This window comes from Anopheles arabiensis, chromosome 3 (assembly GCF_016920715.1).
Source record: "Anopheles arabiensis isolate DONGOLA chromosome 3, AaraD3, whole genome shotgun sequence".
In the NCBI taxonomy this organism is placed as follows: domain Eukaryota; kingdom Metazoa; phylum Arthropoda; class Insecta; order Diptera; family Culicidae; genus Anopheles; species Anopheles arabiensis.
The window spans coordinates 76,613,389-76,626,533 of record NC_053518.1 but is presented as its reverse complement, the minus strand read 5'-3'; the positions used below and the strand labels follow the sequence as shown (position 1 = coordinate 76,626,533).

The window sequence follows — 13,145 nt, the reverse complement described above, 5'->3', positions numbered from 1 at the left end:
GCTGTCCGCAAGGATCTATTCTGGGTCCCACACTATGGAACGTCGGATACGACGGCGTGCTGCGGTTGGACTTCCCTGAAGGGGCTCAGATAGTTGGGTTCGCCGATGACTTGGCGATTCTAGCGGCAGGAACAACGCCAGAACACGCGGCGAGAATAGCAGAGGAAGCAGTGGAATTAGTGCACGCGTGGATGAGGCAACACCATCTGCAGCTGGCTCCAGAAAAGACGGAATGCGTTATGATATCCAGCCTCCGCCGAGGGCATCCTGAGATACCAATGCGAGTGGGTGGAGTTGAGATTCGCTCCAAGCAGGCGATTCGCTACCTGGGGGTGATGATTCATGACCACCTTTTGTGGCGACCGCACGTGAAAATGGTCGTGGACAAGGCCAGTCGCGTGGTGAGGGTAGTGACCAACGTCATGAGAAATCACAGCGGGCCCCAGGTAGCCAAACGGAGATTGCTCGCCGGGGTGTCGGAGTCAATCATCCGCTACGGTGCACCCATCTGGGCTGAGGCCACGGAACGCCAGTGGTGCCTGCGGATGTTAGCAAGTGCCCAACGACACCTGGCGCAGCGAGTGGTGAGCGGATTTCGCTCCATGAGCTACAGAGTTGCTGTACTCATGGCCGGGCTCATTCCACATCACCATCTGATAAGGGAGGATGCTCGATGCCACCAGCGATACCTCGCCGACACAGAGGCGAGTCGAGTGGTCATCCGACGCGAGGAACGTGCTGTGACACTTGCGGCATGGCAACGGGAGTGGGATGCGAACGCTGCAAATCCAGGAGCCAGCCGCTATGCACGTTGGGCACACCGCCTGATTCCCGATGTGCATTCATGGATGGTACAGAAGCGGGGTGAGGTGGATTTTCATCTTGCCCAGATACTCTCGGGACATGGATTTTTCCGAGAGTTTCTGCACGTCTGCGGCTTCGCTCCATCTCCAGAATGCCCGGAATGCACAGGCTCGGTCGAGTCAGTGGCTCACGTGCTGTTCCACTGTCCGAGATTTGTAGAAGTCCGGCGCGACCTACTGGATCTGGGAACGGACGGTCCCATTACCGAGGAGAACATCGGACGGAGGTTGCTGCAAAGTTCAGATTCTTGGACCCGAATCAAGGAAGCGGCACAACGCATAACCACAGTTCTGCAACTGCGCTGGAGAGAGGATGAGGCAGCGATGAACGCGCTTATCAGTCCCGCCTCCGAAGAGGCGACAGTCAACGCAGAGCAGGCGCAGGACGAGGCTGCAGTACGACGAGCGGCCCGAAACCGCCAAACAAGGGCCCGTAGAGCTCGGCTACGCGCGGAGCAGCTTGGCGACATGGAACTGGCGTCTGCGTTACGACTTTTGTACATGCCAGCAGCCAGTGATGCAACACCAGCCGAAGCCACACCAGCACCAGTAACAGCAGCAGTAGCACCTCCGACACCACAACGCAACCGGAGGCGAACGCAGAGACGGGTCGGACAACAACAACTATCCGACAGTCGGCTGCAGGGTCACACAGCGCAACTTACTGTGGAAATGGACCAGCGCCAAGCTACGGTGACACCATTGTCACCGCCACCATCGGGCGAGAGACAGGAGAGGCGTACTGGCCTAACACCAGAAGAAGAAGCAGCCGTTACCGCTCAAGTAACATCAGGGCGCTAAGAGAGCTGCTCAAGGCACAGAGGATGACTCCCACGCGAGTAACGGAAGGGCTTAAGCTAGGTCACAAGGTTTTTTTTTTTTTTTCTCATAAAGGATGAAGGCACAATAGTGTATAAATGCGTAACAATTATAATAATAATAATAAAAAGGAAGGTCCAATCGGACGGTCTTATCCGGTGGGTAAATCCCTAACGGGTAACCCCCATCGGAAGGTGCGCGCAGTTGTATGTAAATTATAAAAAAAATTTTTTGACAAATAAACTGCGGATACATTAAAAAAAAAAAAAAAAAAATGTGCCAGGTGTTGGTTAGTTGTGTCATGTTTCTAAAAAGGATTAAACTTGAGCTGATTTGAGAGAACGCAGTGCAGGGAGATGGTCAAATGAGAATGATATACCCGAGGCAAAAGCGTCTGGTTTTAATAGGATTAAATATAATAGATATTATAGTAGGATAGATCAAACGTTATTTATTTCCACAGTTGAAACAAAGACACAAATTGATAAAATGTACGAACACGAAAAAGGTATCTTTCGTACGATATCTTACTATCCGGTTCGAAGGACCAATTTCAGCCTCAGTCTATATGATGAACTATGAAACATATTTTAATTTAGCTTGTTTAGAATTTAATTACAAGAGAATATTTTAGAATTTACCCTTTACTTTCACTATGATAGTGATTTACATTAGATTTTTTTTTAAATTTGCTTGCTAAAGCCAAACAAGGATAGGCAACAACAAAATTAGTCAATGATCCCTTTTATAATGTCAACCAGAAAGTTGAAATGTCTGCCTGTCAGTGGAATAATTTTGATCAATCCAGTAGAATCCATTTGACAGTAACGTTCGGCCATATTGAATTTCATAACACGCACGAAAACAAAAATGCATTTTGAAATTGTTTTTGTTTTACTTTTTTGCTGTTCCTAATAGGATAAGGTGCATTTAATTAAATCATCGATTCAAATGTTGTTGAACTAAGCCAGAGAAAATATGTATGCTTCAGCCAAAACAAGACATCAATTCCTGAACTAGCCCGATCAAGTCGGCAACGAACTGGCGTTTGTTTACATATTGTTCAAGCTGAAATAATCTAAGCAAAAAATCTGAAAGTCGATAGTTTTGCGTGTAGTTTTGTATGGAGTATTGGAGACACGATTTCAGCTTCCAAGTGTCGAACTCCACATAAAAAAGCTGTCTAGAATCGTAAAACTCTCGATTGTTGTCTTATCCGGAAATATTAAACAATGGATCCGTTTTAAAACTCTTCCATAATTTGTCAATACCTGGAAGACAGTTACATGAACTCATAATCGATGTCGAAAATTTTATAAAACCAATAATTAATCAAATAACTATATTTTACAGTGGTTATTCAGATATAATACTTTTAACAAATTCAATTTTAAAATTGAGATATGTTCATGGTTATAAACTTTAAATTAAAAATAAATATCTTACAGGGTTTTCCAGGAGTTCTCATAGCTGTGGGACATTTTGTTGGCTCCTTCTTACTTGGTATGAACCTAATGTGATGTGAATTGGACTCTATAGCACCCTTGTTTGACAAATCCAATAGGATTTTTCAAGAAGCCTGTTCAAAAAGGGTGCCTATAGTCCAATATATGAAGTTTTCTTCCCATAGAAAGTGTCTAGAAAGTGTCTCACCCTAGAACCCTAAGAGTCTATCATAATTTCATAATTCCGTTAAAAATGCAAAACCCTTCTGAAATTTCTATACGAATGTAACAATTTAATAAATTATGAAATTTAGAAAAACTATTCTAGCTATTATGATAACCAGCAATGAAGCTGTACTGGGCAAAGAATTAAAAGATATTTTATTTTGCCACGAAAAGTTGCCTGCTTCTCACATTCCACTGAGGCAGATAAAAACGGAACAAAAAATTATTGATCGTCCCATCGATTCCGGCAAGCAAGCCGATCGGTGGTAGGCAGGCGCTAGTAGATGAAGATCGGTCCATCCGCTGCGGCCTGATCCGCTCTTGTCGAACCGACCTGACGTGTTGCTCGTTGCTCGGGTCGTAAATCTTCCCCCGGCGGGGATCTCCGATCTCCAGCTGGGCCAGTGTCTCGTTGCTCAAGACACCACCGCAGTCTGTGCGCAGGCTGATTTACACTCGCACTCGGCCAACTCGGCATCGGATCGACAATTTCGCTCGGTTTGGTGGGCAAGATCGCTCCGCTTCTGAAGACACCGGGGGTTTATTTTTTGCACTGCCGTTGCCGATGTGTGGCACTGGCCCCCGAGAGCGGGGCAGGAAACACGGGCCGGGTTGCAACCATAAACAAAGTTTGATAGAACGCGCTTTTTGTATGTCCCGCCCGTCCCTTTGCGGATGGTGAATGGGGGAGAGCGATTCGCGCAAATTGCATCACACGCGCGCACCGATTCGGAGCTGGCCAGCCTTTACCTCCGGCGTTGCTGTCGAACACGCCCGAGGGGTCTTGGTGTGATGCAAAATCGGGACTGCGGACTCGTCGTCGTAGTGCTCGCGCAGGGTTGGCTGTGTGTCGATCGGCATACGTAGCAAACACACACAAAAGCAAAACATCGCAGAAGGCACACGATGAACGAAAAAAAAAACCACCACCACCAACAAGCACATTGAAACATACCAAGCTAGACCAGCAAAAAAAAACATCATTGTGAATTGCCGCAAGGGGGGCCTCACCAATCGGGGCTAGATAAAAATACATAAATAAAGGCAGAATTTTAATGCTATTCCCTTGTTGGCGTGCTAGTGCTTGCTCCCCTCCTATCGTTCGATTGTCGTACCGGAAAAAAGCCGCAGCACTTTGTTTATAGAGCAAGGAGGGGGTAGGGGAGACGAGGAAAAATCGCGTTCCCGATCGATGTTTTGCTCTGCACGGTGCTGGGAGCGTGATGGAGTTATTTCTACCAGCTGGGAATCGATCGTTAAACATAAAACAGAGAAGAAAGAAGCAAAAACAGTGAAACGGAAACCCCAGCATAGATCAAACGGTTTTTAAATAGAGCTGGTTGTTTTTGCTGCTGCTGGATTATGAAATATTTATTGTTTAAGATCGAAGAAAAACGGCGTACATTGATTGAAAATCCAGATTGAACTGTTTCAAGTGTTGCGATGAGCAAAGGTTTAAAGCGATATAATTGCACGCGAATGTTTGCAGGAATACAAGAGAGCAAGAGGAATAGACAATTTTAGTTTTAAAATTATGAAATATGTATGGAACAATAGGTACAAAAATGGGTTTTTATTATAATGTTTATGAGAAAACTAGTGAATACATAATATAAGGGAATAATTCAATCACTTAGGAGAATGTTGCAAATCGGAAGAGGAATGTTGCAAGCAAGCTGTAAAAGTTTGCAATCGTCTAGCGGAGTGTTTCAATCGATTAAGGGATTTATTCAAGCGTATTGTGGAGCTGTCATCACACTGTGGGTGCCGGTGTAAAAAGCTTCGAACTGATACCGATATTTTTTTTTTGTAAAAACATCATTTGGAGTTGTTTTCGTGTGGAATTCAGCTTTACACATGATAAACTAAAGAAATCCTGCTGCGGAGCCATAATTAAACACGATAAGTTAGTAAGATTGACGAAAATATTTTGAGGTATTTACAGCGGCACCTACCGTCTGATGACAGCTCCACAGTTCGCTTGCAAAATTCCGCTAATCGATTGCAACACTCCCCTATATGATTGCAAACTTCCACCGCTTGCATGCAACATTCCCCTACCGATTTGCAACATTCCCCTAAGTGATTGAACTATTTCCTTATATGATTCGAAACCCTGTATGATAAATACTACTGTAAATGTTTTCAGAGTTTTATCCAGACATAAAAGTACTGATACTCCAATCAACTGTTGGACCTGAAATTCAAGAAAATATCTCTTACGCGCAAGACATCACCGTGTCTGGCAGTCGTCCAATATCAATCGAATTGGTGTTTGATAGCTATCGTCAGTACCTCATGCTATAGGGAAGTGCCGTTCAAAACCTTTGATTAGTTCAAAGTAGATGATTGATTACAACAACTCCCTTAAGCAAATCGTTGGGTCTTGCGTCTTCAACAGTTCTATTTGCGTTTAAAAGTACTTAGTTTGCATTTTTAAATGAATGCACTTAAAACGCTTTTTCAGCTGTTTTCTCAGATGAACATGGTAGAAAAAGCGAGGTTTAAGATCATATTTCCCTATCCATTGCTTTTGCTCGCCGATTTCTGCTTGACTTACCCGGAGCGATGTAAAAATTCCCTTCTCCTACTGTGGCAATTCTTCTGCGAGCCCGTGAAGTAAACATAAAGCATTTTTCAAACCTTTTATGTGTGGTCCCCCTTTGGATGTTAAAGCAGCCTGCACATATTGCACGCCGATGCGTTAATGAATGAGGAGCGCTCGGGGGGAGTTAAACCGCGCAGGGTTATATTTCCGCTTTCATTAGTCCGTGGACGCCGACGCTTGTTTGCTCTCCATTATGCACCCCGGTGTGGAGTGTTTTAATGGGCAAACATTATTTGCGTTATTTGCATCGCAAACTGTTAGTGAGGTTAGTTTTTTTGTTTTGTTTTGTTCGCTGCATTGTAGAAGAGAGAGATTTTTTCCCGTCTGTTGCTCCTCAGCCAAACGGTAAGCTACACCACAAAAGTAAATGCATCTAAATACCGCACCATAATTCGCCTTTATTTCCTTCCATCCATGCATTCTTGCCTCCAGAGATAGGGGGGGGGGGGGGGGGGGCAACATAAACTGTGGGTCTCGGTGTGTTGTTTTTATAATGAGCTTTTAATTTCACACAATGGTGGTCTGCACCATACTGTATTATTTCGAAAGCGAAAAGGATTTTTATGAAAGAAACGCGTCTGTGCTGGGAGAATGAATCTCAATTTACAGCGTTACAAATTAATGCGATGATGAGGGCAGTAAAGTATGAACACGCTAAGCTAAACACCCAAAACAAAAAAAAACAAATCTGTTTTAAACATTTAAATCACGTTTAACCTTTATTCAACAAAAAAGTATTATTTGGCGCAGAGCGAACCAAGTTGCTATCATCGCCAAAGACACAAAGCGTTCGGTTATTTATGAAATAGCAGCTGGCGCAACGCACACCCACAAACACCACAGCTGGAGGTGAATCTCAAAACAGCATCCAATATTGGATTGTTATGCAGTTTCATAAACACGTAATGTGCACGATGGGCCAGATGATACCCCGGATTGAAAGAGCCAGAACCCTGTTGCGCTAATAAACGCCATCAACCGGTCAGTGGCATTGCAGCACAGTTCAGCTTGGACCCACATAAAATCTCCGTCCATCTGTTCTCATAATCGCAACACGTTCGCACACTTTGAATGGAGAAAGCATAGGTAATGGTAATTTAAAGTTCTGTAAAAGAAACACAAGCAGAGCGAATTGATACCATTGTATTTGCATACCTTAAAAAGGATTTTCGTTGTGTGTGTGTCATTTTACGTTAAGCTGGCGAATTAGATGACACGATCGAAGCTTGCAAACGGTGCACATTGAGATGAGCAGTGGCCATATGGTTTAAAATGAAGTACTCTTACAGATCATTTGACAGATCAATGATATTAATGTGATGTGATATTAATAGATTAAATTTAACAAATTATGATAAACATAGCAAACCCTGCTAACAATACACGTTTTTCACGATTGCATTACCATTTTCAACATACACGAAAATCTCTCACTTGCAAACAGCCAAACATGTACATAAATTAAATCTTAAAGTAATAGAAACTCCATCCACAAATCCAGAATATAGAAAAAAAATGAAAGAATTTTTATAAGAACAATAATAATAATAATAATAATAATAATAATAATAATAATAATAATAATAATAATAATAATAATAATAATAATAATAATAATAATAATAATAATAATAATAATAATAATAATAATAATAATAATAATAATAATAATAATAATAATAATAATAATAATAATAATAATTATAGTAATAATAATAATAATAATTCTTATTCTAATAATACGAATAATACTAATAATACTAAGAATAATAATAATAATAATAATAATAATGATAATAATAATAATAATAATAATAATAATAATAATAATAATAATAATAATAATAATAATAATAATAATAATAATAATAATAATAATAATAATAATAATAATAATAATAATAATAATAATAATAATAATAATAATAATAATAAAATGAACTTGCAGGAACGAAGAATTTATTATGAACTCATCGATAACCCAATTTTCTATCGAGCACAAATATCTGAAAATGGTAGTTTCTCCAAATTATTACTTGTGTGCGAAAATAGAAGCCCAAGAGCATAAATTGAAGAATTGGATGAATTCTGAAGGGCGAATAAATTAAGAAGGAAGACCCACATCATATTTCCAAAATATTAGGACATGGCGCGACCAGAACACGAAATTTATTCAGTTATAATGAAGTCATTTATTTGTCATTTTCGTTTAGCTTTAAGAGAGATAAAAGAAAATTTACTCAGAGGATGTCGGTGTATCTGACTATATGGTGAGATAATAATAACAAAAAAATGTCTTGTTATGATGTGTTGAAGGCAATCTTTATATATTCAACTTTATATGCAAGAAATTTGCGAACTAACATTGAGCAACAAAATTTAAATGTCACCTAGTACGTTCTAAACCATCCCACTGTTCACTGAAGCGCTTTCAAGAGTTGCAATCTGCTCTATACATCGGAATAAACATCATTTTCCACAGGTGGCGCTATGTACGATAACCCGTTCAAAGAGTGTACTTCTTCTTTTTAATGTCTGCTAATTAAAATAATAGAAATTCAATTTAAAACATTGAACAACTAGGCAATAAGAATAATCCACACGTACTTAACCAACTTTACACGCTAAAGCAGCTTTCTTTCCTACGTTCGTACCGGTAATCGTTCCGGCGTAGCTGATGAAACTCTCATCCCATCGTTCGAGATGCTAGTGCTATAGTGGAGTAGGAATATATCAACTTCGCCACACACGGCTCACCAGCAAGCTTCTTCTCTATCTTCTGTTTCACACCCTCTGCTCGAAACCCAAAACCCCTCGCCCCTGTGGGCGTTCTGATATGTAAAGCTGCGTTTTACGACCATAATTCCCCTATCGTCGACAACAGTCACTTATTGGATTAGAAGGCACGCGTTCTTATCGAGCACGGCACACCGGCCGGAGACGTTATCGGACGTCTTTCTGTTTGGTTAGTTCAAGTTTTTGATTTAGTTTTCATGTTCATTCACGCCAGCAAAAACAAAACACACTCTCATACATCAGGTTTTCCTTTTTGCTCCTCCTGTTCGTCAGATAGCTTTTGTGAATAAACGAAGACAAGAAACCAAATGATGCCCACACGGCGGGAGGGCCACACACTTGCTCAGTTCGTTGTGTCAAAAACACATTTGCTGTACGCAAAAAGCAGCCCACACGCTCGGTGGGGCAGCGAAAAGTTTGGAATACAATTTGGTGTTGGATGTTTATTTATGAAGCCACATAATTCCTACTCCTTCGCTGGTGTCACCATGGCACAACCAACGATAACAACGCAAACAAACGGTTCGGTTGTATAATAATCGATATCGTTCTCTTTCTACGCTGTCTGTAAGCTAGTTTTCACAGAGGTGCTGGTAGGATGGAACTCCATCCATGATCATTGTATCGTTTCATGGGCGATTAATTATGTGTGAATATTGATACTGGGAGGAAAGTAAATTATTGACCTCAGCGCAAACTCGTGAAAAAGAGGATGCAAATAAGAAAAAGGAAGCTCCAATTCTTTGCTGTTTTTGCTAGGCGTGTAGGCGGAATTTATGGAAGCTCTGAAATGAACATTTTTTTTACTCGCTCTCCACCACACTACAAACCTCACTAATTTAAAATAAAAAACCTGAACATTCATAGGCAAGCGCAACATAATTGGATTTACTGTGAGATTGTATTATGTTCCGTTTGCTTTTATTTCAGTCTTGTTATGCTATTTTTCTTACGTCCGCAAGGGCTCTGTTTGCAATTCCTTTTCGGTCAACGATCTGCACGAGTCAGAGAGCAGAAATAAACAACCATTTATATTAAAAAAAAAACTCATCCATTTCTAGACAGAAAGCGAATGAACATCCAGCAAACGGAGGAAAAGTGCAATGCCGGTCAGCTTTCGAGCCGGGCAGCGCGTTGAATGGAGTGATATTAAAATTCCTTACCTTTTTTTTACACTATCGAGCACAGAACGATCGGGATCGGGTCGTCGTAGCTCATCTCTTTTTCGTGGCTTTGGTTGCTACTCCGGGGTCCACGTAATCCATTCTGCTGCAATTAGGTGCAAGTGCGCTGGAAAGGCTGCAAAAAGGTGAAAAGTGCATTCAGGTTAGTGGTGGTATAAATGTGATTAAAACGTAAATCAGTAAGATAGGAGCGCTCGTACCCGAAGGATAGGTTGTAATTGCAATAAATAAAAACATAGCAAAGGAAATTATTTAACAAAAAAATATTGTAAAACAATGCCTACACCTATTCCACTTAATGCGATGCAAATCGAGTCTCATCGTAAATTGTGATCCGTTTACCGAACAACCTGCATGAGAGAATAACACCTTAAAGGTGTTTCCTGTGTATTTAGGCTATACTTACAACCCATTTTCCCAACCCATCGAAACGTACAAAAATGCCAAAAAAAGCAGAAATATCTTTCACCTCGAAAAAACAACAAAAACTCTCCCTATCGCGCGTGCCGATCATCGGCTTTTCGGAACCGTTTGCCGAATAACTTGCCATCCACATCAAACAATGGGTGCGCGAGAAGGCTCCCATAAACACACACAAACACACCCTTGTGTAAAGGTGTAAAAGGAAATCCACCCGCTCCCCAGTCCACCGATCGCGGGGCCGAAAATCAGCCAAGGAAAACGAACCACTCCGGCGCACCGGCAGCAGCGCTATCAGCAGATCAGCATCAGTGCACGACCCGATCCAGCGCTCTTTCGCTACGGAACAGCCAGGCAGGACATACCGCGGGCGGGTCCATGGTCCCACTCTATGTGTGTGTGTGTGTGTTTGGTGTTACCGCCGTTTGTTAGCTTTTTTTAACGCCAGAGCAATCATCAGCACAAGCTGATGATCGAATCGAACTTGAGAAAAAAAAGACCTCGGCGCATGAAGAAAGGGGAAACACTCAGGTCCACCAGCAAGTCTGCCCGCTGGTTCCTCTGGCCGGTTGGAATAAATGTATTATTTAAGCATAAATTTATCGATTCACCGAACAAGGTGTTTTTCGTTGCTGTTGTTCCCAGTCCGGGAGGCGAGCGGAATAGGGCGATCGCCTTTCGTGAACGGCTGGAATGTATACAAACGGCAAACAAAACCGTTCGGGCAAAACCGAACCGGAAAGCAAAGGGGCAAGGGACCTTTGGGGAACAATTTACAATTTAAAGCCACCCTCTTGGCTGCTTCTTGGTCGGCCAGAGATGGACACCACAAGGGGGGGAACAATTTACAATTTAAAGCCACCCTCTTGGCTGCTTCTTGGTCGGCCAGAGATGGACACCACAAGCAACCCCACAAGGGTGGTTGGCGATATTAATGCCAACTTTTACGGGCGCGAATTCTTTCCTTACGCTCCGGTCGGAGTCATTCTGCTTTCCAAAGGTTTCTATTCTGCAGGCAGTAAAGCTACGCTGCTAGACCATCATCTTAGTTCTGCGATCTTTTTCACCCTTTAAGGTGTGTTTGTGAGTGACCATGATTTTCCCGGCCCGAGCAGGTAGTCGTGGATCACGCTTAGAAGCAAAAAAGGCCTTCAAATGTGCTGCAATCAGCGGACACCCATCGGCGCATTCTGTATTCCTGCAGGACACCATTTGCAGGTCTCGCCACCATAAATCGATCGTATGAAAGTGATATGGGGCGGGGGGGGGAGGAGGCAGCACATAAATGCGCGCTCGCGAAGAAGAATCTGCGCGGAAAGCGCATCATAACGATGGTCAATAAATTTTAATGCGATTCTGAACGGCACGGGACGACGACGGCGACGACGACTTGCGCGATATAAATCTCTCGTTTGTTTTCCTTCGAGCGGGTGCTGCAAGAAAAGGTGTTGGGAAGCAATAGCAGAATGGAGGGTGGAAACAACAGCGCAACTAGACGACAATATGCGCCCGGTTTCGTCTATTGATTGGAACACGTTCGCGCGATTGTGACCGATTTGTTTATGTTAATTGAGCACAAATAAGTGCAACAAATTGGCAAACGAGACGCTGCAAACAATAAATTGGTGCGAAATTGTTTGCCTTCTCGTTTTGCAGGTGTGTGCTGGTGTGGGTGATTTCGATTCCTTTTTTGGACGGAGCACACTAATGCTGTTGCAACAATGTTGCATGTTTTAAGCAACGTATAAACTATGTTCCGTAGGATCTACACTTTAGCCTACACTATTGACACAGGGTAATGTTTGGAAATTGTGTGCTGTATTTCACCATTTTACTGTACTGGAAATTGAATTTTACAGTACGGAGACATATTACGATCGATAGCAATCGTTATAACTTCCCCATGAGCGACCAGCACACCATCTCGTGCAGGAATTCAATTTCCTTCCGCAAAACGCTCTTTATCATATACAGCCACACACACACAGGCGCTTCTCTCCCTATTTGATGTGCTTAAGCCGGTCCCGGTGAAAATGGAAAGTCAAATTCCCGCTGCTCCATGATCTCTCCGTGGTGCCCTTTCGGGGTGAGCAGCCGGCAGCCCTTCCAGACCGAGCGCGCCAGCATTCAATTTCGTTCAAGGCAAATAATAATTTCCCATCATATATTGCCATCGTTTGCTTTTCCGTCCTTCCTTTCGGTCCGTGCGAACGTTGGCGCTGAGAATGGGTAAAATGGACGGAAGATGGACCCCCAGGAGGAGCAAACCGGAGCCCGAATATTATGTCCGGAACTTTAGCCCGAAATTGAATGTACGTATGCTCTCGTCTGCGAGTATTTGACCTGCACGAGTCGCTCGCTGGGGTGGGATTGAGCAATCGGAATCTTGTCTGTAAACGTGGCGAGGCTGCTCGATTACCGATAGGATAATGTTTATCTCAAACCGAAAGGATGGTGGCAGTGTCGGCGTCTTCGTGTTCGTTCGTAAAGCCCCGGAAGTGCTGCTTTAAATGTGATTCCTCTGCATGTGCGAGTCCCAGTGCACCATTTGAATGATTTGCGATCAAGGACGATTTACGAACGTTTCCACATCAGAGACGAGCGCAAAGATCAAACATCAATCAAGGACGACAATCGACGAGGCAAATGAGTTTTCGGTGGAGATGGAGAAGTGCTGCTTGCGGATGGATGGAAATGTGTAAAAAAATTTGACTTTGTAGTATTACTTTGCCGTTCAACAGGTGGTGGTAAAGGGTAACACAACACAATCAAAAGCGGGTTTTGC

The 13,145-nt window shown here is 42.7% G+C and overlaps 1 long non-coding RNA gene across 3 annotated transcripts in view; it reads right to left on the bottom strand.

The window, feature by feature from the left end:
* Window positions 1-8,203: 8,203 nt before the first annotated feature.
* LOC120903379 overlaps window positions 8,204-13,145 on the bottom strand; it is a 137,812-nt gene continuing 132,870 nt past the window's right edge. Inside the window, exons 7-8 of one of the 3 annotated variants that reach the window (XR_005739588.1) lie at window positions 9,920-10,055; window positions 8,204-9,751 (exon numbers count right to left, since the gene is read on the bottom strand). This is a non-coding gene — a long non-coding RNA (uncharacterized LOC120903379). The remainder of the gene's footprint in view (window positions 9,752-9,919; window positions 10,056-13,145) is intronic. The other 2 variants (XR_005739587.1, XR_005739586.1) reach the window with 2 other exon arrangements.